The sequence below is a fragment of the Tenrec ecaudatus genome, chromosome 15 (assembly GCF_050624435.1).
Source record: "Tenrec ecaudatus isolate mTenEca1 chromosome 15, mTenEca1.hap1, whole genome shotgun sequence".
NCBI classification, from domain to species: Eukaryota; Metazoa; Chordata; class Mammalia; order Afrosoricida; family Tenrecidae; genus Tenrec; species Tenrec ecaudatus.
The window spans coordinates 76,721,834-76,733,438 of record NC_134544.1 but is presented as its reverse complement, the minus strand read 5'-3'; the positions used below and the strand labels follow the sequence as shown (position 1 = coordinate 76,733,438).

Here is an 11,605-nt window from a genome sequence, read left to right as displayed (position 1 = left end):
AAACCATGGTCAGATTTCTCAAGCACTCTTTCCTGCCAACCATAACTTTTAACTCTAAAAATGCAAGGAAGCAAAAATTGGCTTAAGCGATCTTCCCTTTTTTTAAGTTTTTGGCTCTCCATTATATTTTGATCATAGATTTTTATAATTTATTATTTTAAAATATTTTTAAATTGTTTTATTAGGGGCTCATAGAACTCCTATCACAATTCATATATACATCAATTGTGTAAAGCACATCTTTGCATTCATTGCCTTCATCATTCTTAATACATTTGCTCTCCACTTAATCCCCTCCCTCATGAGCCCTTGATGACTTATAAATTATTATTTTGTCATATCTTGCACTGCCTGATGTCTCCCTTCACCCACTTTCCCATTGTCTGTCCCCCAGGGAGGAGGTCACATGTAGATCCTTGTAATCAGTTTCCTCTTTTCAAACCACTCTACCCTCCCAGTATCACCACTCACACCACTGGTCTTAACGATATTATCCACCCTGGATTCCCTGTGCTTCCAGTTCCTGTCTGTACCAGTGTACACCCTCTGAACTAGCCAAACTTGCAAGGTAGAATTCAGATCATGACAGTGGGGGGTGGGGAGAAAGCATTTAAGAACTAGAGGAAAATTGTATTTTTCATCGATGCTACATCGCACCTTGATTGGCTCCTATCCTCCCCTAGAGGGGATCTCCAGTGGCTGACATATGGGCTTTGGGTCTTCACTCTGCAAAACATGGTATATCAGAATAAATCACTGCCTTAATTTCTTCTTCATAATCGTGACCAATAACTCCAGCAACACCTTGAGAATTTAGGTTGGACTTTCCTAATAAACATCTTATTTTGTTGTACATGAGCCAGATAAGAATAACTGAGATGTGAGATTGAAAGAAATAAAAGTTTTGATAACAAAAGAAACCTGCGCAGGGACCAGCCAGCCCTAGACAAAATGTGGCCATCGGCTGGTCCCTTTCGCTTACAGACTTGGTTTTTTATAAGGCTTCATTAGATTGCTATACTGTGCAAGCAGGCTGGTATACAAGCAGAAATTGGGGTTGAACAGTGCGACTAAGCAGGCTGGTACAGAAGCAAAACTGGCCGTTAAGCAGCGCGACTGAGCAAGCAGACTTTGAGGTTGCACAATTTTCTGGCACAGGATAGTCGTTTGCTGGTTTTTAGGAACAAGGGGCTAGTTGGCCTTTTCCTTCTTTCTTTCTTTCTTTTTTTTGAAAATGTTATAAGGCCTGAGATTGCACTTTAGGACTGGTGCAGAATGATTGCTTAATATAAAATGGTTCTATTTAGGCTAACAATCACAATTAGTTCTTTGGTAGTGGACACCAATTACTGCTCTTAATAATTTCTAATTTAATCACAGCTTTTGGCTTTTTCTCCCAACTCTTATCAACTCCAGTAACAATTTGAATTTCTTGAGTATTTAGGTTAAAACTTCCTGATAAAAACTGTATTACTTCTTCTTTTTTTGGGGGTGTGTGTGTGAATAATTTTTAATAGGGTTGTTGGAGGTTTTCACAAACATGGCAAAATCACGCAATGCTGCCGGCATTGGATGCAATCCGGGGCCAGAAGTCCGCACACTCCTTTGCAACGGGTCCTGTGATGGCCGAACCTTTCATCTCGCCTTTATTGTTCACAATGACCCACGCATTATCTTCGAAAGAAAGGAACACACCATCTTTTCTCCGGTAGGATTTCCGTTGCCGTATTACCACTGCAGGATGGACCTTCTTTCTGAGCTCGGGTTTGCCTTTCTTGACTGTGGCCATCACTATGTCACCCACTCCGGCAGCGGGCAGTCTGCTTAGCCGGCCCTTGATCCCCTGCACAGAGATGATATATAGATTTTTGGCTCCTGTACAAGAACGAAAACAAGACATGATTCACTCTGGCTTTCATCCCAAGGTGTATTACTTTTTCAATAAGAGGTTCCTGCTTCTAGAATCAGCAAAGGGCTGTGAGGGCTTCTGAGAGCCATCTGTTAGTTAGTCAAAACAACAGCAGGGAGAACAGAGCCTGGGCTTTTGCAAGATTGGTTAGGTCTGGTCTCCTGCTGTGAAGCTGGGTGATACCTGCAGTTTCTCTCTTCTTTGCTCTGGCAGGCAGACGCCTTGCCTCCCATGCTTTGCTTGGCAGGGTCTGTATCAAGCTCCTTCCACTATTTCCCCACTGGGAAGTCTTGGCTAATGAGTTCTCTTCCTACAGCGGGGCAGAGTTCAGGTTCTATTAAACCCACTCGATGTCCCTGGCCCATGCTCTGACATAGGCCGCAGCCTGCTCTGCCTACACTCTCTGTGAAGATGACCTGTCTTCCCACAACTAAAACACTTTTTTCTAGGTCTGATATAATTTGCCAGTGCAGCTGCCATGAGGTCGGCCTTGTATTCCTCTGTCTCTACATTCCTGCATATCCTGAGATAATCTAGCAGAGTGCCCTGTTCCCTGTGGAAGGTATTTTTACAACGCTTATTGGAGAAATCATAAGATAGCTTATGCACTAAGTCTCTTACTGCCTGGACATTCTTTACACATTTGGAAATAGAACTTTTGGAACACAAAGTCAGCATAGGATTCATCAATCCGCTGTCTTATAGCCATGCAACTTGGCTTTCTCTCTCCTGATGGAATTATCTTTTCCCAGGCACTCAAGCAAACCTCACGTATCTATCCTATTATCTGTTGAGTAAACTGTAGTTGAGACTCAACTGTAATATAATTCTCATCCCCGAGTGTTGGATTGGGGGAGGGAATGCGAGCTCACCTTGGGCGCATGGAAGAATTGTGACCAGTTGAGATGCAAAAGCAGCAAAAGGAGTTTATTTGCTAGCTCAAGCTAGGGCTTCCCTCCCTCCACTGCCCAACACAGTGGGGACCCAGCAGCCAAAGGGAATCAGCCCTGAGTTCTTTGTTCACTGGGCTTTTATGGGGCCAGGGCCAGGGGGCAGTCCAGTGTTGCTGTTCTTTAAATTGATTAGAGAAAACTTCTGGTGCCAGCATTGTCCAGTGGTGGTTGGCAAGCAGTTTCGCACATGTTTTCTTGACTGGTCAATCGGTGGGGGGTGGGGGGGGGTCACTGCTCCTTGCTGTAGAAAAATTAAATCTAACCCTCTACAATTTTGTAGGACTATCTCAGAAAGAGAGCTTACAGATTTTTCTAGATGCGTTATTGCATCTTCTAGTCTGGCTAAATCCTCATCAATTAAACTCTAGAACTGGGTCAGTCCATTATTTTGGTTGCTTAGAGCAGCTATTTCTATGCCCGCTCCAGCAGCGCTAACTCTGAGTAACAGACCAACAGTTAAAACAGTGACAGAAAAAGAGGACCTGATGCAAGGGGCTTAAGTGGAGAGCACATGCTTTGAGAATGATTGGGGCAGGGAATGTGTGGATGTGCTTTATACAATTGATGTATGTACATGTATGGATTGTGATAAGAGTTGTATGAACCCCTAATAAAATGTTTTTTAAAAAAAACCAGTGACAGGTTCTCTTTTAACCTTCTGGTAGTGCTGGTTTGACCATTGTAAGCATCCATCTTCCCACGAATGGTAAATAACCCGCGGGAAAAGAATTATATTTACACAGAATTCTGTAGCATTGGTGGAGTGTAACAACTTGGTATACAGGCAAGGGGGAGGGTAGGAATTTGAACATATCCACAAACTACTTTTAGTAGGAATTATCCACTTACTGCTTTGGTTGACCTGAGAATTTATGCTTATACAGAGGGCTCATATTTTTTTGGAATTTTTCCCACACACGCTCCAATTCCTTGAACATTTTCTATTGTGAAACTTTTTTTCTTACGGCTATTCCAGTCACAACTTGCATCAGCCTCCTGGACCAAAATTCTGTTTATAGCTAAGGCATCATATTATGGGGGTTCTATACTATAATAAAGCCAACAACTTTTGGTAGCATTTGGGTTAGTACTGTTTAAAGCATTATACGTTGATACTATTAAATCAAACAAAGGAGAACTGAGATAAACCCTGTTCTGCGTGTCTTCTGGACCAGCCGTTGATGTTACAGTATGTAGGACTTTTGGTACTGGGGTGGCTATTACTTCGGAAGGCCCACATTATTCCTCGGATCCAGGTTTCCCAGTGATGTGGATGGTGATTTTTATGGTATTATTGGCATCAGCACTATTACTTGACATAAATTTCATTGACACAGAGTCTTCTTTAGAATTCCATTTCCAGTCACCATCATTGGTGGTTACACAAGCCCATTCAGAACAATAGGGCCATCATGCTTTACTGGAAGACCCCTGCTGCAGGCTGCGTCCCAACAACTTTGCTCTGTCAGTGCCCTGAGGCCATGTCATAGGGCACACATGAAACCCCTGTTTCCTCATGACCAGTTTATTATTTAAAGGTGTGCTATACCCGACATGCCATGCCACTCGGGGGGCAGGACCAATCCTTCTCTCTTGCCAGAGCTGTTCAAGGCTGAAAAATATTTCAAGATACCGCATCGCAGTTATTGGATGTGTCTTACTTACTGTTGCCAGAATGTCACCGGTGACTACATTTTTTAGAGTCCAGGTGTGAATCTAAGGTTCATGTTGGTTATAGTCTCATTTTCCTTGATAATCGCAGAGAGGAACACCCAGAGGGCCACAGGCCACAGGATCATGATAGTCTACTGAGGCGCACCCAAAGGGGGTTGGTGGGGTGCTGAGTTACCGTCCACACCTTTTCCAGAGGCTCTGCTAGGCGGGTATGGCTGTGGTGAATCCAGGCAGCTATCCCATCCTCCACCTTTAAGTCTGTAGGGGAGGTTAAAACAACCTGATAAGGCCCCTTCCATTTGGTTTCTAGATTTTTGCTATGGAACCTTCGAACCCAGACCTAATCTCCAGGCAAATGCTCATGTTGACTTGCAGCTGCATTTGCCTGCTCAATAGCATTTTGGTTAACAGCCTGAATGGTAGGTCAAACATTGGCCTGTCTGCTCTGCAAGGCTTGCATAGCCCCTAATATCTCAGCAGGCCTGCATAGAGCAGATTGAATGCTCTAGGGATAATGGGGAGTGGTTTACCATACACAATTTCAAAAGGTGTCAATTCAAACATGGGGGAATTCCGCACACGGAATATAGCAAACGGGAGGAGAGTCACCTAGTTTTCGCCAGTCTTGGAGGCTGATTTGGTCAAAGTCTACTTTAAAGTTCTGTTCATTCTCTCTACTTGCCCAGAGCTTTTTGGGTTGTATGTACAATACAGTTTTCAATTTGTCCCCAGAGCCCAGGATAAATTCTGAACGACCTCGGTTACAAAAACAGGCCCATTGTCGGATTCAATTGTTTGAGGCATTCCATATCTTGGAGCTATTTCTTTTAACACCTTTTTTGCTACTATCAGGGCTGTCTCTCTTTTAGTTGGGAAAGCTTCTACCCAACCTGAAAAAGTCTCAATGAGGACTAACAAGTACTTGTAACCATATTTGCCTGGCTTGATCTCAGTGAGATCCACCCCCCAATGTAGCCCAGGTTGCTTACTTCTTTCTCTAGCCCCTTGATGCATATTTATAATTTTACCTGGTTTCATTTCTTGGCAGACAAGGCATGGGATCACCAGCTGTTCTGCAGTCAGTCCTTGGTTTTTGAACTGTAGTTTGGCAGTTTGCAACAATTGTAGCGTCTTTTCCCCCAAATGAGTAGTACGGTGTAAATTGTACAGCATCTCTTGCGTCCCACCTCAGCCGGGAGGATAGGATTGTTCTGGGCTTTTAGCCACGGCAAGCCCTCTTCTATTAGGGCTTACAGCTCTTGTTTGACCCAAAGTTCTTCAGCTGTGTATCCAGGCACATGTGGAAAGGACCCCTTTCCTGGAAAAGAAAATTGAACAAGGCATACTTGCCCACCTGGTTCTACAGGTCCATCTCCTTCCTTTTCTTGGACCGCAGCCTTTTGCACCTCCTTGTCTGCGGCACAATGGCCCTTAGCTTCCATGGAGTCTCCTTGTTGATGGCTGGGTGTGTGCACCACTGCCACAGCTTTTGGCAGTGTTACAGCTTCCAGTGGCTGCATCACCTCAGTCTTATTCTTTATTTCTTTTCTTTTAGCAGTTATGAATCTTTCTTTTTACTGTGAGTACTGATATTCATCCTGGTTGGTGGTGTGGAGTAGTTAAAAGTGTCTTTTTTAGTCTGCCAAGCAGACGTGTTCGTTTTAAAGTATATTTGGGCATTTAACTTGGTTAAAATATCTCTTCCTAGCAGGGGTGTCGGGCACTTTGGGATGAGCATGAACGAGTGACTTACTTGACCCACGCTGAGGTCCATTTTGCGCGTAGAAGTCCATCAGTACCAGTTGGTCTCTGTGACACCTTGCACCCAGCTGGTACAAGACGACAGTTTTTCATTGTTGTGGGTGGGGACCGAGTGTTTTGCCTCTGTGTCAACCAAGAAATCAACCAGTTTCCTCTCCACCAATCATGGTACCCTAAGCTCGGGGAGTGATTCTGAACCCCGAGTTCCTCATTCTAGGTCCTGCCTTTTTCCCCCTTCCTTAAAAATAGGGGACATGCTGGCTTATGAAGATTGGGGCACCTGTCAAACTGGTGTCCATCCTCCTGGCAATGCCAGCACCATATCATTCCTTTCAAAAGCTCTTTTTTGAGACAATCTCTGGCCCAGTGCCCTCTTTCCTCGCAGTAGCTGCACTGATCTTTTCCTAGTCTAGGCCTCCCATTTCTATTAACGCATTCCCTTGTTCTCCCTCTTCACTTGCAGTAGCTGCCACTAATACTTGGGCAATTTCCCTTGTAATCTTCCTGGTTTCTCCTGCCTGGAACCTTCGATCTTCCATCCGCTGTCTTTCTTTCCTCTCTTCTGAGGTTTCTCTATTGTTATAGACCTTCACTGCCACCTCCGACAAATCCTTAAAATTTTTTCCCCAGCCTTTCTACTTTCTTTTGACATCTGGTGCAGCTTGATTAATAAAAGCCATTATTACTGCAGCCCTACTTTCCTCTGATGTCAGGTTTATGGGGTATACAGCCTAAAAGCTTCCATGATGCGTTCTAAGAATGCAGCTGGACTTTCCTGGGGACCTTGCCTTACATTACCCACCTTGGTCAAATTGGGCGGCTTTTTTGCTGCCACTCAGAAATCAGGCATGAGAACCTGGCGATAAATTCGGAGCCTCTCCCTACCTTCTGGTTCATTGAAGTCCCATGCAGGTCTTTTCGGGGGAAGTGGGGAGGTGGGGGAGGGAGAAACTAACAGCACTGGTGACTGTATAACACCACTCAAAGGGAACAAACATCAGAATTTCAGGTGATAGGATGCATGGGATGGTGGAAGTTACAGCAAAATATACATATATATTGAGGGTTCTGGGGGTTGCAGGGTTGGGCTGGGAGTGGATAGGGGGAGCTGATATGAAGGTATCACAGTTGATGATGGCAGCAATTGTACAATTATGTTTGATCCAATAGAACTATGGATTTAAATACATAAGCTACCACATAACTACACTTGAAGGAATATTTTAAGAGATTTCTTGTTAACTTCTGTAGCAAGGTTCCACCAGAAACAAAGGGAATATTTTCAACACTCCCCTTTTTTCCTTTAACCCCTTATACAATTTGCTTATAAGGTATTAATATCTATTCCATTCTCTTAAATAACTCTTAGGTAAGGTGGCAGTAACTTGTAACCCTTTGAATTCTCTATAACATGGACCAAACTTAAATACAGTGTCAAAGGATTTCCAGAGTCAGTTCTGATTATTAGTGGCAATTCTGTACTTCTTGATATTATTACATGTCTCAAATCTTCACCCCATATTTTCTGACATGCATTAAAAATGGCATAGCTATGGCCGACTGCAAATACAGGCACTAATGAAAACTGCGTTACTATGATTTTTAATGCATCTTTTTCATGGTCTTTCCCCCACGCTGTTATAACGCCATGTACTGCTGTTGGAACAGAATAGCCTGGAACAGGACCTTTTGTTCCATAGTATTTTTTATTTAAAGAAATTCCCACTACTCGATGTGCTCCTGTAAAGCAGTGGTTCACAACCTTCCTAATGCCACGACCTTTAATACAGTTCTTCATGATGTCGCTGACCCCAACCATAAAATTATTTTGTTGCTACATCATCACTGTAAGTTTGCTACTGTTATGAATCATAATGTAAATCATAACGTGTTTTCTGATGGTCTTAAGTGACCCCTGTGAAAGGGTCGTTCGATTCCCCAAAGAGGTCATGATCCACAGGTTGAGAACCACGGCAAAGTTAACCAAATGAGCAGAGGCTCCAATGCCAGCAGTCGCTTGGGAAGATAATCCTTTGTAGTCAAAGTCATATAATTTCTATTCAAGACCATTTAAGTTGCAGATGTTTCTAACACACATTTAGCCAATAGTGTTTTCTATTCCCTTGACTTTGTGGCTACTGGGATTGGATCCCAAGACTACACAAGTATAGTCTCAATCCAGTATTGTAGATGTGTCTACTGATTTTGAGTGACCTTAGCACAATGTTGTATGGCAGCAATTGAATGATCTTCTAGCCCCTGCTTGAAAATCTGACCCCAGTTGAGATGAAATGTCCTCTGTCAGAGAGGTTTTTAACACGTACACATAAAGCAGGTGATTTATGTCCCATGAGCACTTGGCAGGCTCTCTATCTTGTTGCTTGGGAGACCAGCTCAGACTATTGCACACCCTGAGGGTAAAAGCCTTCCTTCATCTTGGTGTCCATCAAACATTAGTGGACACATACTATATTTGTCCTTTTGTGATCAACTAACTGCACGCAGCATAATGATTTCCAAGTCCCTTCACATCATGTGGTGTTTCATAATGCCATCCCTGTTTTTCAGAAATGCATGGTATTCTATTGTGTGTATGTATCAGAGTTTCTTTATACAGTCTCCTAATAATAGGTATTTGGACAGTTTTCAGCTCACCCAACATGGCAGAGTCTCTTACAATAAAATTTCTTAGGATAACCTTTACTACTCTCAAAGCATTGACATGATTTGTGTTGTGATGTAAAGTCAATCATCATTGACATTTTTCTCACCAATGCAATTTTCAGTTTTCTTAGCAGGATTAATCCTTAGCCCCATGACAACCATATGCCCACCCAGAAATGACACAAGATATAACCTGTACAACAATAAGTAAACAAACAAAAATAAAAGCAGTCCCACCATTCTCCATAAACTTCTGATCTGACCTCTACTTGGAATCTATCTTTGAGATCTTCAAGACCTTCCTTAAAATGCTCAATTCATCTAAAAACCACTATTTTATATCGAGCAGCCAAAGTTTCATGTCCCCTTGAGTTTCTTAAATACGCGATAATAGCCTTCGGTTCAAAATACTTTTCTTCCACACAGTACAAAACACAGACCGTGCTTTTCATTCTTTCTTTCTTTTTTAAAGACTCTCTAAGGAAACTAAGACAACTGTATTGCTTAGAGAACTTGTTTGCAGCAATCCACTGATTGACCAAACATATGCATATACATTTTATTTGGAATAAACCCTTGCATACAGAATCTGCTTTGCTACCAAGCTCACTGGCTCCAACTGGATGCTAGGCTCTTCTACACAATGGGAAAATAAATAAATCAGTAAGGGACCTTCATCCCTCTCCTGCCTCCCTAAATTTTGATTTTGGGGAACATGCATTGGGCACTGTCTCAAACAATTTAAGTAAATACATGTTTGTTGGTTTTCTTTTTGTTCTCTTGATTACCCATCTGAAAAAATTGGCAGCCTGTACCTTGGTTGACTATCTTCTGTGAGCCCAGCACAGCTGTCTCACTGGGTTATTTCACTGAGTGCCCCTCATACAGTAATACATGGTGTGTCCTCAGAACTCAGACCTTTCAGCTCCATGCAGGCTGTGCTTATGGATGTTTCCCTGGTCATGGTGACTCTGCTCTGGAACTTTGGTGGGTATCTTGTTCCACCATTACTAGTGTAGATCTCTCCCATCCACTCAAACCTGTGTCCAGGGGTCTGCCTCACCCAGTCAATAAGGTAACTGGTGAGTGAGTGTCCAGAATTTTTGCAGGAGATCTTCACTGAAGCACCCCGCTTCTTCACTTCAGCACCAGATTGGACCAGCTGGACCTCAGAGTCACTGCCTGTTGAGTGAAGACAGGTGGACAAAATCAATCTAGGGTAGCTACAATCACTTCCTCCTCCCTGAGACCGGTGACTTCTTTCCCGGTAGCTGCCACCACCAGGAAGAGGATTCTCAAGATCCAGTCCATGGTGTGAGAGCTGTCTCCTCAGCGTTTCTGTCGGGGAGGGTATGCTAGTTAAACGATCCTTCAGGAAACACAACATACTCATATTTGATCTAGTAGATCTCTGATTGTTTGCATATTCATGTGGTGGAGTATTTAAAAGTAAGGCTTGTGATTAATAAATTACTTGTCATGAAGAATTCTATCTATCATGCAATCCCTAATATCCAATCAACAAAGCTGTATTTTTCAACTTTTGAAACTTTGTGACAACTTTCTAAAAACTTTGTATTTCAATCACTCATGGAAATTATAGTGCCTCCTGATTTTTCATGTGATTAATTATGACTAATTATGACTCCTGATTTTTCATGTGATTAATTATTAATTAATTATGAGACTGCAGCAGTTCATTAAATTTTTTCATTTTTTCATCTTAAACTTCAGTAAACTTTAAATTAGTCTTCCTTGGCAGCCTATGGATATTAACTTTTCACTGACTTTGAACGTTGTATTTCAGGATGAAATGATTTGGATAATGAATACAAGATCATTTTTTCTTCAATTTTTCATTCCAGAAACAGTAAACCATAGAATTATGGATCCCCAAAACATCAATCCATTTAAACATCCACTTAAAGTTTTGCATACCCAAGATATCAATATTCAGCATTCTAGTGATTTATGGAAATTCCAAGTGTATTGGAGGCATATTTCATAATTCCACAGTCTTATTTTATAGACATTAATTTCTTTAGCATCTTGTGTTATTTAGTTTTTACCTTGACTTGGATGAATGTTAACAGAGCAAATCTGCTTTCCTCTCAAAAATCCATACCCATGTTGTTTTATGTCATTGATTGTAATCCCCATAATACAATAGCACTTCTCCCACTTACCCCCTGGCTTCCAATTTGTATTACTTTGTTTTTACTACTTCTCTGGCAGAGTATTTTGTACTTGGATAAATGCTGCCATTTTTTTTTTCAAATGGTCAATCATCCTGAGTGTGTGTTCCCTAGTGGTTTGTTTATTTCTCACCATGCTATCTACGGTTCAGTGAAACATTGAGCAACTGGAATGAGATATGTCCCAAGCCTGAAGGCTTACTGAGGTCTAATCACTCACGGGTTCCACTAGTCTCTCTCCAACCAGTAAGCCTTGTCTTTTTAAAATGGTGTTCTACATATTTCACCACTTTATCCAGGCCTCCTAAGGTAAGGGTAGGGAAATATTTTTGTTGTATCTTTTGAAGGGCCATTTTTATACTTATGACCTTATATGTGGGAGATACAAAATTATTATCTTAAAAGTTAGCATGCTATAATTGGCCTGCAAACATTTTATTAGCCTGCAA

General features: G+C 42.0%; 1 pseudogene; it reads right to left on the bottom strand.

Annotated features, from left to right (window-relative positions):
* Positions 1-7,621: 7,621 nt before the first annotated feature.
* Positions 7,622-11,605, bottom strand: part of LOC142427526 (nicotinamide phosphoribosyltransferase-like) — a 54,456-nt pseudogene continuing 50,472 nt past the window's right edge.